Genomic DNA, 17,198 nt, shown 5'->3' on the forward strand with positions numbered 1-17,198 from the left:
TGAATAACTAAGCTTACCAGGCACCACACCATTATTTAAACCGATGCACCGGGAGTTTGAATTTAACGGGCGACCTCTGGATTGCAACCCCAGTGTGTAAACCTCCACACCATGGCAGCGTCCCACTTTGTTAGTAAAAGTGTTACAATTCCATCATGAATACAAAGGCGTGGGGCAATTAGTGTCATTTTTCCTTGTTACATTATGCTTGGTTTTTTTTGCAAACACGCTTGTCATTGCATTTGAAGATAAGTAGACAGGACAGCGTGATGAACAAACCATTATCATAGTTTATAATGGGGTTCCCCGGTGACCTAATATGAAGCACTAACCTTCATGTTTGTGTGTTGTCACATTCCTGTGGAGGTTCATGTCCAACCGGACTTAATATCTCACGCGTATACGTATTGTGTACAACTACTAATCGACAGTACGTGAAAACATCAGCTCTTTCACTTGGTAGAAGAAAAAACAAGTTTCGATATTATTTACAAATACAATGGTATTAAAGGCCTCTCAGTGCTGTGTCAGTCATGCGCAGTGTTGGCTGTGGAATTATGTATGTATGTTGAACTTCTTTTGCAACATACATAGCCTACTCAAAGGCGCGGGAAATCCAGCACTATGGAGGACTGGTTGGATCGCACAAATGTTGTGAAACCTGCTTCCCTTAGGCGTTGATAAGGTGTCGTACTCTGGCTTGCCAGGAGAAGGCAGTACGGCAAGAGGTCGAATCGTCATCTGTTTACATCTGTACGGGATAGAACGTTGCCCCATCGCTTGCGTGGATTTTCTCTGGGTGCTCCGGTTTCCTCACACTTCTATGTAGGTATGTATGTTGAACATATTTCGCCCCGGATGTGGCATACTGTGCTAATTGAAGGTGCGGGGGAAGGACAACTAAATATAATAAACACGTATCATTAATTCGCTGAAAACATCTGAAAAACGAATTCGGACCCTCCTGAAAAAGAGTTCAACGATTCAGTGTGGCCCTCCTGGACAAATAAGCACCTCCGATTAGCACGGTTGGCTACGTACGGTGTGAAAGAAGTTCAACAGACAAATAATTACAAGCACATTTCCTAAAAAATTCCAACCATCCTTCCCCACACTTGTCAGTGCAGGTTGGTGAACGACAGCGGTGGTGGGACAGAGAGAGTGGGGCCTGGAACCGATTCAGTCAGTGTTGACACCACCACAGATGCAGGCCATGAGCAGGAATCAAACTCAGGTGGCCGAGTTCAGGGCCCAGTGCCCTAACCGCGCCGTCGCCACACCACGTTGACGAACGCGACGAACGTCGAACTCGGTTGAGGTGGCGTTTGTTGAAATAAATTTGATTGGTTAACAGTCAGACCTGCTGTTAGTAATAACAGAGTCTGGAGGAGCAAAGTAAAAGCGTTTATGTGCCTGAGACAGTGAAGATGTGCGTTTTAAATGGTCATGAGTGTGCTATTACTGTCCTGGGTCAGAGAGACTTTAAGATGGTAAAGCCAATCACACGGGGTTTTTAGAGGATCGCGTTGACAGTTTGAATTATTATTATTCATGTGAACACTTTTTCACTTTCAGAACTTCAATGCCTAAAACGTGCATTTGTGTTTGGTTGTGCTATTAGCAACGTGTGTTGCTTGGTGTTCTGTGAAGTGTTACACACTTGACTTGCAATCCAGAGAGCCGGGCTTCGATTTCTGGTCAAGATAACTGAGTTGAAAATAAACATCACCATTACAACATTCTATGAATGCCATTAAGAAAATATAACAATTGCAAGCAAGTGATTCTTACCTACGTAGCTTTGTCAAATTTGAAAAAAATACCTCTAATTTTACCTTTTTAAGTAAAACTGAGCTATGCTTGTAGACTAAATGTATACACAGCTCTACAATGTGCTGCGGGTTGTACCGAAATACTTCTAATTTTACCTTTTTAAGTAAAACTGAGCTATGCTTGTAGACTAAATGTATACACAGCTCTACAATGTGCTGCGGGTTGTACCGCGTGCTGTTTGGCACGATGTCCAACGTTTTGCTCCACATGCTTGAGACCTTCTGCAGGAACACAGATTGAGACTAATTCTCCCAGCACGTGGAGCGAAACGTCGGACATTGTGCCGCACAACAATACGCACTATGACCCTAAACACACATCGGCCACATACACAGCAGAAAAGCCACCGGCGAATGCCTGAACAGTAACACGTGGGTACAGATAAACAAAAACAACGATATTTCCATGATTATTTTCGGCACACACAAAAGCAAAGGCTATCCCGTTAGTTTTGTGAGCTATCCCGGACCCTTGCTTTGTACGACACTTTTAATTATCGGCGAAACGTATACGTAATGAAGGGTCTCTCTCCAAAGTTAACTATGAAAGAAGAACAAAAGGAATATTTGTATTAAATTATACATCAAACGGCTGGCGGCAGCAACAGAAAGGACGGATAAAAGGGTGGGGGGGATCCTGGTGCAGCAGTGAAAAGGTAAAATTGTGCGTTTTCTCTGTGCCTGCTGAGCGTGCGAGCCACGGGGCTTTGGGATGATGACACATGGAGATAAGTGTGGCATAGTCACGGGGGAGAGAGAGGGCTTTCAGCAGGAGGCACCAGTGAAGGGGACGGCAACGAATGAAGGACAAAGTGGAGACAAAATTGAAGGTCGCAGCGGTGGGGAGATGTGAACTCCCTCGCCTGGGTTCTATGCCGACCCTGATGCTTGTATATTTGGAGCGTGCATGTGTTGAGAAGTTCCCGACGACTCGCTCGGAGGCTGAGGTAAGTTAAGGGCTTCCGCCAAAGGTTCATTACAAATCTTAACAAACACACGCAGGGGGTGAACAACTTCCCAGGGGTTAGGGGTCCCGGGCTAGGTCCCGACACAGCCGGCTGCCCTGTGCTGTCTCCTCTGCGCCGGCCGTGGGATCAGCCAACACGGCCGGCCGAGGAGCAGAGCCACATCCAGCCCTGGCACTGTGCCCTCTCCTATCCCTACCCTCTTGCCAATGGCTCCCCGTTCCACCCTTCTCCCACCCGACTCCCTCGCTACGACCCCTTTGACGTCACGGGGTCCCCCCTTTATACTTGAGGAGCCGTGACGTCATTCTGCACCGGACAGCACAAGTGACGCCAATTCCCCATTCTGCTCCTCTACACATACTCTTTGTTTTTTTTCGGTAAAGTCACGTAGAAATAAGAAATAATAAAATTACATAATAGCATACGTTTCGATTGCAACACAAGCAATCATCATCAGGTACAGAAGAGCTAAATTTAAGAGAGAGAGGAAACACATAACCGCAGATATATATACAGACACCTAAGTAGAGGAAATTAACACAGATACACCAGGGGGTACAGAGAGAGAGACGGAGGAGCACACTAAATCAAACAGGGTTTAGCAAAATTTGGAAACTACACATGTTCTGCCGATGTCAGCTCCGTCTCTGGGTTTGTCCTCTCCCCATTTAGAAACGTGCGTTTAACGTATTTGGCTGCTTTCAAATTTCCACGTGATAAGCCACTGCGTTGAGCTATCGTGTTTGGGCCGGGCCGCTTCTGAAAAAGAACTGCAGTGGAGCCTTGCCTCGTAAAATCAAGTAAATAAAAAAACAGAATTAAGGGGTAAAGGGAGACAGCAACAACGGGGGAATCAGGTGCTCAGAAATGACTTGGAGAGTGCTGTGTTATTGTTTTATTTAATCGTCTTTAAACACGCTTTTATTGAACTCCGTCTGTTGTCGTATTCTCAAAAAATATTGTAACTCAAATTTTACCCACTTCCCAATGTGCTATCGACTGCAAACTTGGTATACTTATGTCATAAAACATCCAAAACATTTTTTTAACATTTTACACGCTTTTATTTAACTCACTCTGTCTCCTGTCGTATCCTCAAATCTTGCAACTCAATTTCAACCCAATGTCATATCGACTGCAAACTTGGTATAGGTATTTCATACTGATGACAATACTATATTCTATCATTAAAAATTAAAAAAAATATTTTTACGGGTCTAATTGTCCACGCTCAACTCACGTTGGCTCTAAATCACCACGGTCCCTTACGATGTGGCAAGCTTCGGGGCCACTTCCTGGAGTCGTGAAGTTATGCCATTACTTGTACATTTCATAAAAGTGTGTTTAAAAAAAGCATTTTAAATATTTTATTTCCCAGATGTCATATGGTACCACGCCATGAGTCAAATAATCCATTCGCAACTCTCGCAAAGCAGCACAACTCCCCGTGTTAGAAAATGGCTCGTGGAAGCGGCCATTATAGAAGTACTTCTGAGATCGCTTCAAGTGACCTCTATTGCGCAAAGTAGAGTGAATCACCTAAGCAGAAACCCTGCTGCAGAGTGACGTTTGTGGCATTACAACTAAACCAATAGTTTTAATGCTTAGGATGGAATTTAGAAGAAAAACATCTACAAAAAATGTAATACATTGTGGATTGGTGATCAAGCTGAGACAATCAATTCACTACACGTGAGAAGTGGGATTTAATCGTCGGCATCTGCATGGATTTAAAACCAGAATCTAAGGGCTGCCAACTTGGCACTGTCACCTCTGAGCCACCCGGCCATCTCAGTAGAGGGAAAATGTCAAATACAATCATTATTCAATTCCCAGTTCATTTTGTACTGTGAAGACTGATTCGCCACGAGAATACGCATACACTAGCGTTGGTCAACAAGGGATATTAAAAAGTTGTGAGACAACACCGACTGTGAAGAAGTCATTGCCAACCCAATGCCCATCGTGCTTATAGCTCTATGAGTCTCATGTTGTACATATCCTAAAAGGGGGAGTGGTAGCATAGTGGTTAGTGCACTTTACCATTAACACGACGAACTGAGTTTGATTCACAGCCACCGCTGACATCACGCACTTCCTCTCGCCTTCAGCAACCCGCAGTGACTAGTGAAGTATGGTCAATCAACCTCCACAACCGACGTGGGGGTGGGAGCTTCATATCACAGTGTTTTGACAGAGAGCTGTACAGGAATTCAAATTAAGCAATGCAAATACAAAGTGACCGGGCATGATTGAACATTCCAGTACAAAAATCCCATTAACTTTCATTCACTGAATATGTATCGACTAACTCAGTCGTGAGATTGCCTCCACACACGTGGGTGGAGCTCCCTATAAAAGGGGCTTCTGTACAAAGCCGTGGCCCCGTACTGAACGTGGTTTATCTCCCCGTGAAAACACAGCACTGCCCGGTCACTCGCAATATGGCCAAGCAGCATCTCCAGACTCGGTCAGTGTTGGCACCGTGACCCCGAGATGCTTCACATGACGAAACCCCAGCAATAATATCGCGCAGCTCGCCGGTACGTCCTGTAAGGGTTTTTTTTTAATCAATAAGCTCCCTATTACATGTCAAGAACATGATCATTAATGAAGCAGATGGAACAAAAAAAAGCAGAGAGACATGCAGGCTTGGAATTACATTCGAGCTACGGAGTAAGGGCACTTTGATTACAGAACATGCGATGGTTAATTTCATCATTCATGCGCGACTTGGGCAGGACACGGCACTACAAGGGCTGATGGCCGATAGTCCAGAATATTTATGGGAGTGGAGCAATTAAATAAACTCGTGTGCAGGTGGACTGATCGCGGTTGATGATGATGAAGCTCATACATTTGACTCTGCATACCACGAAATTCAGTGTGTATACGTATCCCTCGTGTCTCTTTGGTTCAGCAACCAGCAAGTGTGGTAGCTATCGAGCGCGTAGGCGGTGAAAGTGCTCTAAGGGCCTCATGGACAGGAAGGGCGCAGCACTCATGGTTACAACAGCGGGGGCCCCATTTCATCCATGTACCAGGGTCAATGCCAGCTCCGCTACTGACAATCAGACGTGCTTTTTAGATGTAGGTTGGACATACATCACCATCATTATTATCAAACACGCCCCTATAAATACGATGATGCGTTTTCATTATCCAGGATAGCCTCACTGAGTGACATTCAAAAGCTCCCTCACTGTTCTTAACAGTCACTATAATTTAGATTTGAAGTTTTCGGGACTGCAGGGATCCATACTCATTGGTTCTTTCGGTAAAGTCACGTAGGTATAAAATAAAGTAAATAAAATCACGACGTTTCGGGCGCAACACCAGCGTCCGTCATCAGGTGGGACAACCACAGCAAGAAACAAATTGCTGAAGTGGGCATGTGTAAATGCGATCGGTATTACCTTGTTATCGCGGCATCTCTTGAGGAAGCTTAGCGCCCACTTCAGCAATTTATACCTACGTGACTTTACCGAAAGAACCAAAGAGTACAGTCACTATGATGCCTCTGATTTGCACTTCTCTCTGATCAATGTCTTCTCGTTTCTGTCTATTTTTCCCCAACTATAGCATTTTTTTTAAAACGAATATCAACCTCTAATGCATTGAAAAAGAAAATGACGACCGAAACAAGGCGACTGTGAGACATTTGTTCAAAATAAATGTATATTGATGACAGCAGAGGGATGTAGCAGCGGGGACCTTGGAAGTGACATCTCGTTGGGTCGGGGAGAGTGTGTCGGGCGAAGATAAATGTCTCACCATGCCAGGCTACGAGCAGGACACTGCGATACAAATATATCAGCCGGACTTGGAAGTCATTGCCACTTTGGCACTGCGGGCATTTGTAAATGTTCTCAGCCACCGCTGCAAAACAATACCAACACCGCACTCCTACACATTCACGGTAATGCCACGGTAAACATTATATTCGTGGAAGTGTTATTTTACGTATAAAATCTATTTTTTATTGTTTTTCCCCAATAATATTGCAATTGTGCGATCCGCACCATGTCATAACATTGATACATTTCCCTTCAGAATTCCGCAGCTAGAAGTGCATCACCCTATGTCAGAGAAAAGACTTGGAAGATGACTGCATTAAAGTACTTCTAAAGCCACTTCAATCGACCTCTTTATCCACACGAGGGATGCAACTTGTATACGCCGTGCACAGAAGTGCTCATCACATGTCCAAGTAAAATAGGTTAGGGGTTTTTTTTTTGCATTCATTGGTAACTGGGCTGAGGCCATCAACTCGCGCGACACTTTTGTAATATTTGGTGAAACTAGGTTGCTCTTTGTGAACGAGACTCTATCCTGGCCTCTTGAGTTCTCACCTGGTTTAAACAAATACACTCGACTTGAGAACATGCCACGGTTGAAAACCCGAATTCAAACCCATGGTGCCGGTCCAGTGCTCTGTCCCCTGGAGCTACCCTACCACCTCTGCATTTGTTTTTACCAACACTCATGTTAAACAGATGTCCCCACCTAATGCTCATGTAAATGTTAATGTTGTGTGCTGATGACTCGAATGTACACCCGGGGACGCCACTTTAAAACCCACTTACTGGCGGCTGGGCCACGTTATTTTATCTTGTTTAGTTTGGCTTATTTATTTATTCCCGACAAACGTGTTCACACTTAGCGCCGGGTGGATGGAAATGTCAACGTAGCGGTCGTGGACCCGGGATGATGATGATGCGCTCCGCCTCTGCGTGTAAACATGTGTGTTTCCATTGTGATAGCCGTGCTGGAGCTTCCGCTGCTGCTGGGCTGTTTGGGGTCACGCACAAGCAAAGAGAGCTGGCATCTGGGCCCACGGTCGGCTAGGCCCACGGTCGGCTGAGCCCACGGCCATCTGGGCCCACTGGTCGGCTGGGCCCACGGCCGTCTGGGCACACGGTTAGCTGCATGTTGCGGTGTTCAATTCAACCCCCTATTTCGCAGGGCCCTCCGTGTAGCAAACCGTGGGGAACTTAAAAGCCCGTGGGATAGACACGGCCTGCGATTCATGCCGTACAACGGCGTAGACCAGGGTTCTTCATTGCAAGGCCCTGGGGCCACTGGCGGCCCCTGGTGGCCTTTAGTGCGGCCCCTGACGCGCGGCCCCCGACAATACACAACACGCGACAACACCCCCATCGTGCTGTCAAACCACAATGGTTTCAATGTGTGGCAGCCCTCATACTGATGTCTTAACAATGAAAGTGGCCCCCCTTTGAAAATGGGTAATTAACACTGGCATAGATTCTCATCGTTGTGCCGTCCGTCTGCATAGCTCTCCAATGTGTTATCTGGTTGTACTTGCACGTTGTCCGGCACGATGTCCGACGTTTTGCTTCGCATGCCAGGAGAGTTTTTTCAGTAATTGAACCCAACAGGCCGCGGAATGATAAAAGGCCGTATGTTAATGAGTAATTCATAAGAAGCGGTGTTGAGGTGTCGTTTTGAGATCGAGTTCTGCCCGCTTACGTGATTTATTTACGTCTCGTTGCACGAGGCTTTTGGAGACCAAGCGAAAAGGCGAAATTCACAATGACCGCCAGATGCTATTGGTGTCCATAGCGGCTGGCAATCCAACGTAATAAGGTCACTATTAGGGTCGTAGCACAATGCACAAACCACGCGAGGTCCAAACCGTATGCAGCAATACAAACTGTTGGCGGCAAGTCCCGTAAGCGGCGAGCGTCTATTCATGGCCGGCGTAAATGGCACACAAGGGGTTGTGAGCACGGTGCCTGGCCACCTTTGTTTCTCCCCCGTGCTGCATGATGCTTACAGAGCACAAATCATTTCAGGTGTGAGCCGAGCTAGTTCGAGAGGCCGAGGACCGCTTGCAGATACAACTCTGGTTCAGATTAAAAAAAAAAACTCAAACTCAGGTCGCAGGGTTTGTCATGCAGTGCGCTAACCACTGCACCACCGCTCCCCAAACAATCACACAAATATGCACATTGCGATACCCAAACCCTCCTCACACACAAATTCTGTACAAAGGTAGAATTCTAAAATTATCGATAGCAACAAGATCTTTTCCATTCAAAAAATCAAAATCTGTGTCCTAATATGTAAGGTGGCATCATATCTTGGCGGTTGATTTACATATAAATAACCAATCACTCGTAATAAAGTGTGAAGAACATTCCAGCAATTTATGGGGAATTTACCAATCACTCATAATGGCAACTTGTGAATTGCTGTACGGTCAGGTAATTTACTTACAAATGCACAAAACTGATCGCGTTAAGGAATGTGAAGGCACATTTCGCTAATATGCGCACAATTTTCTGATGACAAATGCAGTCGTAAAATATTAAATGTGAAATGGGGAAATGTAGTAGTAGAGTACACGTCTTGTGTGTGTGTGTGTCTATATAATGTGGGGAGCGGTAGTGTGGCGGTGAGCACCTTGCGCTATAAATCCTGTGACCCACTTATGGCCAACACCAGTTACGATTTTCTGAACTGGTCCTGGGCCTCCTCTAAGTCGACTCAGCTTCAAATGAGCACCTGGTACGGTGTGTAAACATCACTTGGCGTTGTGCTGGCCACCCACCCCCTCGCTCGTGTGCCGTGCCAGCTTTCATCGGCGTTACTTGCTAACAGCACTTGCCTCAACAGTCTGTTAAGGCTATACGGGGGATCTTAGCATTTGATCAAATGTGGATAGAGGAGCGTTGCAGCGACTGGCACACTGCGCTCTGAATCTGACGAAATGAGTTTCATTTTCAGCCACGACAAACTCATCCTGGGCGCCCCGTTCATCAACCGGCACTGACTAATGCAGTGAAGTATGGTCAAACACCCCCCCCCCCCCCAACAAACATGATGTAGAGAGGCTTCCATCCAGCAGTGGATTGACCATGGCTGATGATGCTGCTGCTGATAGTAATTGAAATACCCTGAAGCTGCAGGTAGGCTGTTTACATGGATCTCCTCTCTTGTTTTGCAGACTGAGACCTCAATCGGCAAGGTCAATTTCGCTACATCGCGGCGCAGGGTGTGCTGATCTCCGGGTCACCGGCGTGCCCTGCGCTCTTTCATGTCTGAAAAACCAGCGGGACAAACAGCTGAACGTGCCAGTCCGTAACAAGCCTTGCTCGCAAGACACTGCACACGTTTTTGGTCAGCAATTTTTTTTCAGACAAAGTTGTAAAATTCTGAATTTTTGGATGCGACAGGTTTTGGTGTGACACACATGTCATCCGGCACTTTGGATACAGCATCTGGTATGCCATCCAAGTAGGGAAGTGCCTGGGTGGCTCAGAGGTCAGAGCACTTAGCTGGCACCTCTGTGATCCTGGGTTGAAAATCCAGACAGCGCCCCGTGATTGAACTGCGTTCTCAAGTGTAGTCAGTTGATAGTCTTAGCCTGTTTACAATTGACTGCTCTTATGTTGTCTAATATCCAGCTCTGGGAACGAGAAACATTGGTGTGACTCTCACGTGACGAGCGTTACTGTCGGTAGCAGAGTGAGTGGAATAGTGCTGCCCCCTACTGTGTACAATAGAGGTGCCTTACAATGCCACAGGTAGCTCTGTGATATCTGCTTCAATGGGCCAAGAGCACAACGAGGCCAACAGCACAATCGGGATACACTTGGGGGAATTATATTTAAAGCATGTAAGCAGTTTTCTGATCTATCAGTATGGATTTTTTTAGTGATGCCAATAATGCCATCGTATACGTGGGCTGTTGTTTTTTTCTTCTTCTGGCCACTCTGATTTTCTACTATGTGCGAAATACCCATTATGGAAATGGAATATATATCCCAATGCAAGAGCCTCTTTAAAATAAAAAAACCTGTAGACTCAGTAAGGTTTTTTTTCTGAGCAAAGGATTAAATACTATTATATAAGTGGCAGTGACTTTCTCTGCCAGGCACCGCTCTGCAGCATGCTATTTCATTACAGGGTTGAAATGTGTGATTTTTTAAAAAATAAATCAGAGTTGTGGAGCATTCCGTCTCATTATTGGATTTTCTTAAGTTAGGACATGTGATTTCAGATTTCACTTATTTAAACATGTCACATTCCCTGTGGAAAACCACACGGAACGAGGACACCCTGAGAGGTCAGGTCTGAGAGCTTGGATTCTATCCTTTTTTCTCTGCAATAAATTTTCCTCTCACCTATAATGAGATGGGATAGACACTTTGAGCTGGAATATATATTTTTTAATCTTATGAAATAACTCAAATTATCATGATTGTCCAACTGGTTGCACATAAATGTACGGTCATCATAATCAACTCATTCCAACAATAACCATTGTAACACATCCGTATCTAAAGGTCGATCACTCTATGGTGTTTGAGTTCATTGATTTATGGATGCTACCATGGTGTCACGGTAAGCACACTGGATTTGAAATACAGAGGTCGCCCATTCAATCCCCCGTGACATTAGCTGAAACAAAGAGCACGTTTTTTTTGTGTTTGCCCCAACCGATGTCCACCCAGCAGTATAAGTTTGTGCAAAGCAGTTAGTTAATTGGTAATGTCCATGTGTGGTGGGGGAAAGTGTGGGCACTGCATCTTTCCTAAATTCCTGGCCATTGTGGAAGAGTAGTCCAAATACCCCCTGTAGAGAGATTGTCTAAATGCCTGGCCATTGTGGAAGAGTAGTCCAAGTAGAGAGATCGTCTAGAGCAGCGGTCCCCAACCCCCGGGCCACGGACCGATCCCGGGCCGCACAGCAGCAGGAGGTGAGAGCGGTGAGTCCGCGCGTGGCCCGCCCCCGTTATTTTATTATTCACCACTTCCGTCCGCGCCTCTTTCCCGCACTGCGCACTTGTCTCAGTCACAGTGTTGGTAAGCCCCACAAGCTCTAACCATAGTAGCCACAATGAGTAAAAAAACAAACGTCGCTGCAGAGCTTCTTTGAAAAGGGGGAAAGACCCAATGATGACCCCCCCCCCGGTCCGTGAAAAAAAAATGGTCTTCCACGAGACCGGTCCCTGGTGCCAAAAAGGTTGGGGACCGCTGGTCTAGAGCTCCTCTAATGGAGGACTTTTTCACGCTAGCAGTGGCACGAGCAATAGAGCTGCAGGGCCGCACATTGGCCTCTAAGCAAAGGTCAAGCAAGGATAACCGTCGCAAGGTTCCGTCATTTTAAACAGAAATGTTCAAATGAGGTCCCAGGTGAAATGCGCTCCTTCACTGCAATGATCGTCACGGGCCGCGTAAAAGCTTGGCACTTCAAGTGAAGCATTACAGACACAGCCTCCATCCACACACTGCGTATGTTGTGAGATTCCAACTCACCCCTGAATATCAAAGCGATTACCCGGGGGGCCGGGCCCCCCCAAGGCTAGGGACCACCTTCTGGACGCCCCAGCTAACCACGGCTCTGGGTTCTGCTACCCTCGTCAGCCCTCGTCCAAGCGTCACGCAGAACCGACAGGGCCCACGACAACAACAACAACAACAACAAAAAACACACACGACCCTCTCTGGGTTGCTAGGCAACGAGACGATGGAGTTATTAACATTTCACTTGCCGAACCGCAGGCACGGTGGCCCATAATAACGCAGAGTTGGCAGCCACTAAGTAACCTCACGAGGGTGTAGAACAGACAAGTGGGCATAATATCTCCCTCATCTACAGTATCTCTCTCTCTCCACGTAACAAATAATAATATGAACGTGTCTTTTTTTTTGTTGCTCGCGTGCACAACCCAACGGGCCCACCACCGCCCCGCTCCGCCATGGCCTCCTGAGAGTGCATAATTTCTGCAGCATTGATTTTCTCGCATCGACTCAATTCTCCACAAACGGCCAGTTTGTGTGTGGCGGTGAAAGCGGAGCAACTTTGGAGAGAGAGGCGGTGAGAGGAGGATTCAAGGGGAGCAGCGGACGGCCACTAATCGTGGCACTGTACAGCGGATGGGAGCCAACGCGTCAGATAAAACTTAGTAAACGCGACAGCAGCTGTGGACGCGAGGCGATGGGAAGGTTTAGGGTTAGGGAGTTCCAGAAATATTAGTGGGGGGGAAAAAAAGCAGGAAAAAAATTGATGTACGTTGCACATCTTTCGCACCGTATGCAGTGGGGCGCGCTTATCGGAGGTGGTTGATCGCAGTGGTGGACGAGAGCAATCCGTCATTCTTGACATTGGTGGAGGTATTAAGCGGCTGACTGACGATTATTATACAACCTCGTATCGAATTTCAAAGCCAATCATACCACTTCATAAAACGTCTTCTGCTTTCGGTGCTCAGCTTTAACGGCGGCTCCCCGGTTGGCAACTTCTCAATCCTCGTCTCTCTCTTCTCAGCGCTCCTTTTCATTCCCATTAAACGCCCCGTTCATCCAACTACTCCAACAACCCTTCGGCGGGCCTTCCTCTCGTTCCTTATCCCCTTCCATTCTTTCTTCCATGAAGTGCTCATTGGTTCAACCGTCCCCAGCGTAGAATGTGCCCTGTCAAATTCGTATATATATATTTTTTTCGCTTTAAAAATACATGTACAGGATGAAACATGCACGGAACGTTTCTTTTATTCTTCCGTTAAAAACAAAAACCGCCATGCGGGTGAAATTGTTTCAAAATCGGCAGGCCACTGATTAAATTGGTCGGAATGGCAAGTGCCCACTTCATAGACTACCCAGTCGTTTCTCGTTGCCTCGGTAATCAGCTTAGATGCACTCAGAGACATTTCTCCATTGGACCGGACGACCGACCACTGCAGGCGCCTCATTTCATAACAACATTTCACTTATTTGCATGTACGTATGATTTTGCACCGTACGTAGCCAACCGTGCTGACCGGGAGGTGCGGGGGAAGGACAAAAACACTACATGCAAAAAAAGGAATGAGTTTTCAATCTAGATGATTTAAAAGTGCGTAGCTCCAGTGGCGTCCTAATATTGGAAATAGCGTTCCAGACGGCCGCAGAAGCGCATCTGAAAGCGCCACGCGATGCGATGACCGTCTTTGTTCGATGTCCGGCCAACAGCGACACCTTTTAAATACCGTACGTGGATTGTCACGCAAGAGCACTGTACTAATGGCTCACCGTCAATGTGTAAACTGAATCACTCAACGATGTTAACGAACGTGCCGTTAATTGAGTGTCGCGCATGTAAGAGGCGGACCGTTTTTGTTAATGAACGTGAATGCAAATGCGGTGCGGTGTCTCTCGTGGTGGCCAAAGCGGAATGGAACGGCTCGGTGGCTTCTGTCCCAGCTCATCCCCGTGCCTGTGCCACGTGGTGCGGGCGGCTGGTGTCTCTTTAAGTGGGCACTGACGCAAGCGTTGCCCTGCAAGTGACTCTTATTCCGTAGACCCCTGGAGCCCCCGCATGATAGCTGTGAACGTAACCTTTAGGCGTCGCACGCGCGCCACCGCACATTGTTTCACGCACGTGTGCCCCTGGGACCAGCGTTCATTTTATGTGTCCATATATAACCACAAAGCAGGTACGTACAGATGTTGAGTGTTTTTGTTTGGGGGCCGTCCATAAATGACGTCACGCACCTAGGGCGGGGGGGGGGGGTCAGACATTTGTGACGATGTGTGACGATGGGGGGGGGGGTGGGTTTGAGAAATGTGACGTCGCATCAATATGCGCAACTTTAAATAAATATAGACAACACGTTCTACTTAATTAAATAGACTTTTTTAAATAAATATTTTCTCCTACAACATCAGAGTGCAGTGCCACATTAGATACGCACTACAATGACAGTAGTTTAAAGCGATTTGAAGTATGTGTTTTTTTTTTGGGGGGGGGGGCAGAGCTTTGTGACGTCATATTTGAGGGGGGTCTGACTTTTTGTGACGTCGTGTGACGAAGGGGGGGGGGAGTAAAAAATCGTCCAAAATCGCGTGACGTCATTTATGGACGGCCCCTTGTATATATTTATCATAATTCAAAGCCCCTTTTGTCAATCCACTACACAAGTGCATCCCTCCCCCGTGCCGAGTCAATCGTGGAGGTTGTTTGACCTTGACCGGACCGTGGTCAATAAAAACTGGTGGAAGTGGACATTCGACCGGTTCATACATCGCTTGCCACTCAGTTTTTTTTTAAGCTGTGCCCCAGAATCTAAATCAGGTGGCAGGATTCACAGCGCGGTGAGCTAACAAATGCACCACCATTCCTTTCCACGCGTGTGTAGACTGTATGCAATATATCTTATCGCGAGAATAGGTCAGTGTATTGTAGGACTTAAAAAAGCAGGTCATGAGTTTGAACCCTATGTTGGCAACACAGAGGTGCATCAAAACACAAATGCAACACAATTAAAATTCGTAACGCGAATAAATGCGTAGAAACACGTAGAAATGTTCGGTCAGGACTAGCGGCCGATGAGTGATATCTGGACGAGTGCTGACCTCACCCCTTCACCAACCCGCATTGACCAGCATGGCGAAGTATGGGGCGCCACGTTGGCGAGATTCTAACGACCCCGCCTGGTCGATCCCGACACTGATGCCTGCTGTATATTTGATGCCTGCTGTATATTTGGAGTTTGGATGCTCTCCCCATAGTCACGTGGATTTTTCTCCGGGTGCTCCGGTTTTTTTCTTTCACACTTAGAAACACGCGTTGATAGTATTTGGCTGCTATAAATTTCCACACGATCAGCCACTTCGGTGAGCTATCATTTGTGGCCAGGTCGCTTCTGAAAAAATAAATATATAGCTCAATGGGTCTTACCTGATAAAATAAAAAGTGTACTTTCTCGTTTCAATCCCATTGACCAACATGGCAAGGGGAGGCCTTCATCCAGCAGTGGATGAGAGGCCTGTTCGATTTTTAGAAAATATGCAATTGCATTTCAAGATTCAATACATGAAGACATGCACATTTGTGGTGTTGTAAGAGGATGAACTTTTATTTAAAAAAAAAAGGAAATAGGCAGTGCCTTGCTGACACTGTGCATTTGTTTGGTTCTCAAGTGCACACACACTGGAACATGGATTTATGTACAAAAAGCATCATCGCGAGACGTGTTCACTCCACTGCTGGATAAAGGTCTCGCCAAGCCATCTCTAACACGTCCCCCCCCCCACCCCCCACATTGCAAGAAAATCTAAAACAGGAGCGGTGTCACAGCGGTGAGTGTACTACGCCATAATCACTGTGATCTCGGCTCACTTCCTTGCTATGAAAAGATGTACAGTATTTGAACCTTGGCCGAGCTTCCTTTAGGTAAATTCACTTTTGAGTCGTCAACGATGGTGAAGACAAAGGTAGCCAAGTTTTTGGGGTGATAGTCACAGCAAAACCCTCGCGTGTCGCACTGCCTTCAATGTGCACTCACGGTCAGCAGCACTTACCCATGCAGTCTGTGCGGCTACTATGTGGGAACTGAATATTTATACGTGAATCTACGCGAGCTAGTATGTTCTCTCATGCGTGCAGAGTCTTACACCAGTTCAGTGTGTGCGTGTAATTGTGGGGAGTGGGATCCGTAGTGCACCCTGGTACAAACCCCTGTGATCTAAGTTCAAATCCTGGCCAAGGCTTTCACGTGAACTCCGGTCATCCTCGCAGCAGCGGCTTTTGGCTGGCCATCGATCACAAACGGTCGCTGCATCATCGCGCGCTTTCAGATGCGCTTCTGCGGCCGTCTGGAACGCTCTTCCTTCCCAAATTAGGAAGCCACTGGAGCTATGCACTTTTAATTCTAGATTAAAAACTAATTTATTTAGAACTGCTTGTGTTTAGTCTGTTGTCCTTTCCCCAGCACCTGCGATTAGCATTGTTGGCTACGTACGGTGGGAAAGTTGTTCAACATTCATACATTAGTGGTGGTTATCTGAACAAGTCCTGGGCCTTCCACAGGTTGATTTAGCCTTGAATGAGCACCTGGTGCAGTCTGGGAAAAAAACATCAGCACTATGGAGACAAAGATTGGCCAAGCGTGACGCTCACCACATAACCTGTTTGTGCAGCATGCCAAGATTAATAGGTGCTCACTAACAAAACTTGCGCCAACAGTTTCTACATTTACAGAGGATCTATGTCTGTGACTGCACCATATGGAGCTGGGCACTCCTCCTATCCCTTAACAGGAGACAATGAGACTTATCTGTCCTGCATCATGGTATGATTGCGTTTGCCGAATACAATAGCTGAAGCGTTTACTAAGCCAGCCTAACTCCCTGCTCAATTGCGTCTGTGTAAGGTAAACCACCAGCATACCATACCATCGATCCATTTCTGACAATACCAGAACGGTCTGTCAGCCTGGCAACAGGACGCATAGGCGAATGCACTTCTGATTTCCCCCGACCATGAAATTAGATTGTCTGGAAAATGCTATCAATTTACACTCCCAAGCCCTGTAGCATTGTCTCATGTTGTATATCGATGCAGTGACTTAATCCTTCCAAAGTGCGTTTACTCGCAATATCACTGTAGT

General features: G+C 46.5%; 1 protein-coding gene across 6 annotated transcripts in view; it reads right to left on the reverse strand.

Annotated features, from left to right (window-relative positions):
• Positions 1–17,198, reverse strand: part of SMPD3 (sphingomyelin phosphodiesterase 3) — a 97,926-nt gene that overhangs the window by 35,669 nt on the left and 45,059 nt on the right. The window lies entirely within an intron of this gene.

This window comes from Petromyzon marinus, chromosome 25, assembly GCF_048934315.1.
Source record: "Petromyzon marinus isolate PM22_M1 ecotype Great Lakes invasive population chromosome 25, UKy_Petmar_22M1.pri1.0, whole genome shotgun sequence".
Taxonomy (NCBI): domain Eukaryota; kingdom Metazoa; phylum Chordata; class Hyperoartia; order Petromyzontiformes; family Petromyzontidae; genus Petromyzon; species Petromyzon marinus.